This window comes from Podarcis tiliguerta, assembly GCF_965153285.1.
Source record: "Podarcis tiliguerta genome assembly, chromosome: 7".
Lineage (NCBI taxonomy): Eukaryota > Metazoa > Chordata > Lepidosauria > Squamata > Lacertidae > Podarcis > Podarcis tiliguerta.
Genome location: NC_139540.1, coordinates 74,638,643 through 74,644,934, shown reverse-complemented (window position 1 = coordinate 74,644,934; position 6,292 = coordinate 74,638,643). Strand labels below are relative to the sequence as shown.

General features: G+C 43.3%; 1 long non-coding RNA gene across 1 annotated transcript; it reads left to right on the top strand.

The window, feature by feature from the left end:
* Positions 1-3,812: 3,812 nt before the first annotated feature.
* LOC310681704 lies at positions 3,813-5,913 on the top strand. Its single transcript, XR_014513530.1, has 3 exons — positions 3,813-3,929; positions 4,741-4,808; positions 5,737-5,913. It is a non-coding gene; the product is annotated as an uncharacterized lncRNA (long non-coding RNA).
* Positions 5,914-6,292: the final 379 nt, after the last annotated feature.

Sequence of the window (6,292 nt, the reverse complement as noted above, 5' to 3'; positions counted from 1 at the left end):
AGCTGTCTGCTCCACACAGCTGGCCTTCAAATGGACAGCAGCAGAGACAATTCTGGAGTCTGGCACAGCTGGTATGTTTGCCACACAACCCTTGCATGTTTTCTGAACCCAGAAGGGTAATACCTGAAGAGGGCCATAATTGGATTCAGGGCACAGGGGGAGGAAAGGTGGGAAGTTCCATTGCACAACCAATATGCTCTCCGTTTCCAAAAAAAATAAATGTTTATGGGACAGGCAAAGGCTTCTGCAGCCAGCAGAAAGCATAAGCAAGAATGCCTTAAGGCGTGTATTATATTATAGAAATATAACATGCAGGGTTGCTACTCTGAAAATCAGAGTTGCTGTGTAGTGTAATAACAAAAAGACATTAGCAATCTGTTTTTTTCCAATAATAGGACTACATATCTATGATTAGTTCCAATAAGACCCTTGGTGTCCTAATTACTTTGCCTCACCCATGTGCTGAATGGCTGATCCTTCCATAATCTGCCAGGTCAAAAGGTTGGTAGGCAGTGTGTACTGCATATTTGAAATATACTTTGGAGAACCGTTTTGTTTTTGCTTAATTCCTTATGTTAGACTGAGGGCAGTGGAAAAACTGCTCACTTGTGGTCATGAGAGGGAACTAGCTACGAGCAATTTCCTTAGCTGTGCTCCTCTGAAAAGTCAATAATAGATGACACATTTTCCAAGGAGGAAGTTGCAGACTCACTTGCTGGCAGTCTGGGCAAAGTGCAGGGGCTATTTGGAAGTGAGTCCGCACTCCAGGTATGCACAGGGTGCCCACAATCAGGATACAGTCCAGTCTTTAAAAAATTGTTTTAATGTCCCCAAAATTAGCAGTAGCTGGATGTGCTATGACACTTCTTGAAATAATCAGATCATTGTGATATTACAAGTTGACCTGAAGCCCTTGTTCACGGTCAGAGTCAGATACTACAATTGTGGCTGAAAAGGTGGCTTTGGGATTGTATGTTTAAAATGTTTCTATCCTGCCTTTTGCCTTCAGTTGTCACTGATGGCTCATAACAATAAAATCCACAATAGCAATTTCATAGAATCTAAACAGCAGCACAAAAGGATATAACCCGATTCTAGCCATTGACTTTTATTTTTTTTGTCTTGTTCAAACCATGAATTTAGTCTAATTTCATGCTGGAGGCAGAAGCTCAGGTATTTTACAGTTGGTGCCACAGGAAAGTTGATTTAGTACTTAATTGGAAAGGTTGTCAGGTAAGCTTTATATACATGAAACAATAAACAAGGCATGTGGCAGGAAGAAAACAGTTATATTTCACACCATTTTCACAGTCCAAGATACAGTGGTATCTCAGGTTACAGACGCTTCAGGTTACAGACTCCGCTAACCCAAAAATAGTACCTCGGGTTAAGAACTTTGCTTCAGGATGAGAACAGAAATCACGGTGAGGCAGCAGTGTGGGGCCCCATTAGTTAAAGTGGTGCTTCAGGTTAAGAACAGTTTCAGGTTAAGACCTCCAGAACAAATTAAGTTCTTAACCGAGGTACCACTGTAATTCAACGAGGAGCTGGACTTTATGGATAGATGAGCTTTCTGCAAAATAAATTGCACACCTTTATTTCCTCCAGCATTTTTACTCAGCAGTGCAGAAGTAAACTCCCTTGAAATGCAGGAGAGCAAACAAGCCAAAGAAATGCAATCAGGTGATTTAAGGTAGGGTTCTTCCTCTCTATATTTAAAAACTAATTGAAATTCCCCCCCCCCAAAAAAAAGTTATTTTGCTACAAAACTGATTGATAGAGAATAGGTAAATTTGAAGCACTGTAATATTGCTACAAAACTGATTGATAGAGAATAGGTAAATTTGAAGCACTGTAATATTTAAATATGAAGCACTCATTTTCTATAGTAGAAACTTGGTTTCTAAGCGGGATTTATTTTTAGCAGAGGAATGTTGCATGCGTTTGACAGACACAATTATTGGACTATATGTGCAAGACTGGAGTCATCTTTTAAAATATCTGCACCACGATCCCAGTCTTTCTTAGCCCTTGATTTGCTCCCATTTCAACTGCACTTACACCTATCACCCCAACCCTACAGACCTGTGCAAGAACATATTTTGTTAAGTTGCTTAAAGCATAGCTTTCTGGAAAGTTTGGCGGTTAGGAAAGCAGCAAGATAATGCACTGAAAAGTATGGGTTAGTCAAATGACTAACAGGAAGATACAGTGCTATTTCTCTAGAAAAAGAGGTGCCAGAATTCTCCATGAACACCTCCCTTGTTCTCTTACAATGGCAATGGTGCCTACCTGAGAGGTGCAAAAACCGAGTTCCGGTGAGTTCTGGCTGAAAAACCCCCCTGGGAAGATACATAAACAAATAAGCAAGCAAATCAGGATAAATTCAAGGTGATTGCTCATTTTTTTATAACCTTCCCATAAACCAATCATGACTAATCCTCAATACAGAACAGACATGGTCTAACCTCCATGTTAGGCCTGTGCAAGCAAATCAGGATAAATGATTACAAGGCAGGTCATGTGGAGCAGCCCATAAGTGAATCTGGCTTGACCAGCCCATATCCTTTTTTCTCCCACTTTGAAACTGTTATGTACTGAAGTTCTCACCCTGGGCCAGCAGGGGGATACTGTAGTTTTCACTCAGGTCCACATATGCAAATAAGGGATTGAAAGTGATGTTCAGTGATTGGATAGTTACAGAAAATGGTTACTGTTGCATTCCAGTGGAGCTCTATATAAGCAGGCTGGCTGAACCCTTCAGTTCAGTACTGTTCTGGCCTGTGAATAAACAAGAGCAGTTTTAAGAATCGCTGTGTCGTCTGATATGTTCACCCACAACTTAACAGAAACCCCCCTGCTTCCTTCAAAATGGAAACGTCGTTTACCTTCCTGCCGGAGCATTACCTATTTATCTACTTGCACCTTGACGTGCTTCCAAACTGCTAGGTTGGCAGGAGCAGGGAGCGAGCAACGGGAGATCACCCTGTCGTGGGGTTTGAACCGCTGACCTTCTGATCGGCAAGTCCTAGGCTCTGTGGTTTGGAGAAATGTTGGAGGGTATTCTTCAGGTGGAGGCAGGATTGTTATCAGAACTACAGTGGGGTAGAAAGGGTTCAGCCCTCTTTCTCCATGTGCCCAAGCCTGATCCTGATTGGCCCTCTCCCATGACTGTATTTAGGGGGGACGAGACTTGGGGGAAATGCAATTAAAGTCGTGTCTGGTTGGCCCTGAGTGGCAGTTCACTTACGTGTGAAACTGAAGGAGTGCGGTCAGGGATATCATCAGGCTGAAGAGAGGGCAAAGATTTGGAAGTATTTACACCAAAGTACTGTACAAGCAATAATTTTCAGACCAATTTTAAAACATGTCTTTTGATCTATGAACACATTTTTCTCCCGGTTCAAGTATGCGCTTCAACAGAATAACTTCAGTCAGCCACACTGAATTCGCTGTTTCTAGATGACGTTTGTCAAAAGTGTCGATTTAGACAGGCGATCAGATTTATGTGTTGGTTCGGGGAAGTGCTCCAACAGTATATTGCAAAGCAATTTTGGAATTTCTGGATGGAAATGGGGCATCATTCTTGTGCCCATGTCGTCTCTGCTCCCCCATTAGGCTCCTTTGGCTCACAGCTCAGCTGTGTGAAGCTGGTTACGCTACAGTCAGGAGGCTGGTTTGTCAGAATCAGCAGAGAATGCATCACCATTGTGCATTATGACATGGTAATTTCCACCTTATGGAAACGCAGGTGATTGGTCACTTGACCTCTGAGTACAATGAAGCAGTCATAAGAGCCATCCCTAGTCAATTCCACCACCCCACCAATCTTTAACACTATTATATGTGCCCTTGAAGAGTAGCAAACTTCAGCAAGACTCCCTTGATTATTATCTTTGTGCCTAACTTTGTAAATATCTATTATAAAGGTAAAGGCACCCCTGACCATTAGGTCCAGTCGTGGCCAATGCTGGGGTTGCTGCGCTCATCTCGCTTTATTGGCCGAGGGAGCCGGCGTACAGCTTCCAGGTCATGTGGCCAGCATGACTAAGTAGCTTCTGGTGAACCAGAGCAGCGCATGGAAATGCCATTTACCTTCCCACCGGAGCAGTACCTCTTTATCTACTTGCACCTTGACGTGCTTTCGAACTGCTAGATTGGCAGGAGCAGGGACCGAGCAACGGGAGCTCACCCCGTCGCGGGGATTCGAACCGCCGACCTTCTGATCGGCAGGTCCTAGGCTCTGTGGTTTAACCCACAGCGCTACCCGCATCCCTAAATATCTATTATACTCCATCTTTTTTAGCATGAGATTTTAGCTGCCACTGCCAGCAGAAATGGTTAAGAATTCCAGCTTCCAATAAGAAATTTGTTTTCTTAAAAAGCTGCTGCTGGCCCTCCCTCCTGCTGTATTGGTGATGTGACTTCCTTGGCTAACCAAGGTGAAAGGAGCAGCCGACTCGTGTTTTCATAATGAATCTCGTTGTTTTCACAAAACCTACTCAAGGAAGTCGCCCACTTCAGTGAGTTGACTTAAAACGTCAAGTTTCTAAACCTCTGAGCTGTAGGAGGCAAAATTCTTACAGAAAATGCACTGTAATGGTTCTGAAGGGTGGGGGACGAATGGAAGAAATACAGCTTATAGACAGCTCTGTGCTGCTGGAAATCATAGTAAGTTAAATATTGTGGTTTGTCCAAGGTAAGTCGGGTTCAGAAGAGCATCCTGGGTGTTTTTTACAGGTGTCAAACAGTGTGTTTGTGAGACAGGAAGACAAGGAGAATATTCACATGAGGCAATTCATGGCAAGGTGAACAAAGGCTGTATTTTGCTGTAATCTGTAGTATTAATAATCTCTTCTGCCCCTACCCTGCCTGAGTGCTTACATCTGAATTGACTTCTATGGTATCTTTCTTGTTTATTTCTGTTTTGTCCGCATGCTATATTTTCTTCGGGTGCTATTTCTCTCAGATTGCACTGGTTTTCCTTTTCTAAATTAAACCATCAGATCTACACTGGAATCTGGTGCCCCTGTGGATCCTGCCACCGGAGGCAGTTACCTCAGCTTGTCTCAAGGGTGGGCCGGCCTTGATCGCCAATTTCCCTCATACTATTTTCCGATCAATTTTAGCAGGAAAATTGAGGCTCTCATCCAACAAGCGACTGTCTACGTGTATGTGTATCTTAAGAACTGAAGTTCTGATGAGACCAAAGCTGAGAAAGACCCTCCTTTTGCAAACTACTGGAACTTCTTGGTGCAAGGGAGAAAGGTTGTTTTCTGCTGCTCCAGAGAAGTGGACACGGAGCAATGGATCCAAACTACAAGAAAGAAGATTCCACCTAAACATTAGGAAGAACTTCCTGACAGTAAGAGCTGTTTGACAGTGGAATTTGCTGCCAAGGAGTGTGGTGGAGTCTCCTTCTTTGGAGGTCTTTAAGCAGAGGCTTGACAACCATATGTCAGGAGTGCTCTGATGGTGTTTCCTGCTTGGCAGGGGGTTGGACTCGATGGCCCTTGTGGTCTCTTCCAACTCTATGATTCTATGATTCTAAGTTTTAGTCCTGAGTGTTTGCCCCGAACCATCTTCCTTTTGTGTTAGACTAGAGGAAGTTCGGTGTAATCCAGTGTGTTTCAGCATATCATAAGTAAATCACTGTAAACTCCAGAAATAAAGGCACTCATTATTTCAGTCTCCATAAACCAAATAGGACAAGCTGAATGTTTCTTTTCCACACAGGAGATTCCAGTCCTACATCTTTTTACCACTGCTACTTAAAAGGAAGTTCTGGTTGCACACAACTTGAGCTGCTATTCTCCTTGCCTGTTTCCTCTGACTGACCAGGACAAGACTTCCTTGCAGACTTTTGATCCGGTGAGGTTACTTTTACGTCAGCATCTGGGTCCTCTTTATATCCCTGAAATAAAACCAGAACACTGTTTCTGATTCATTCGATAGTTGTTTTTCTCTACCAAAGATTTACTGAGCAGCTGTTTCCTTCTCTGCCTACCTACATTTAATTTGTTGGATCCACTTTAAGGCATGGGGGTGGGGAAGGAGATGTCCTCAAAGAGGCAGCAGGCCTTCTCGAGTTAAAATAAATGTGTACATAGCTAAGAGAAGTGGAGAAGTGGAAAGCACATTCTGAATCGCTGGCTTCCTGAGGTGAGCGTAAAAGCAATGAGATGTGAAGAGCAAAGAAATGCCAACCTTTCCGCTGGGTGCCACGTGATTCCATCCCTGGTGGTTCTTTATAGCACCTAATTGGGAAGCTATGAAGTTTCTGCAAGTGAGA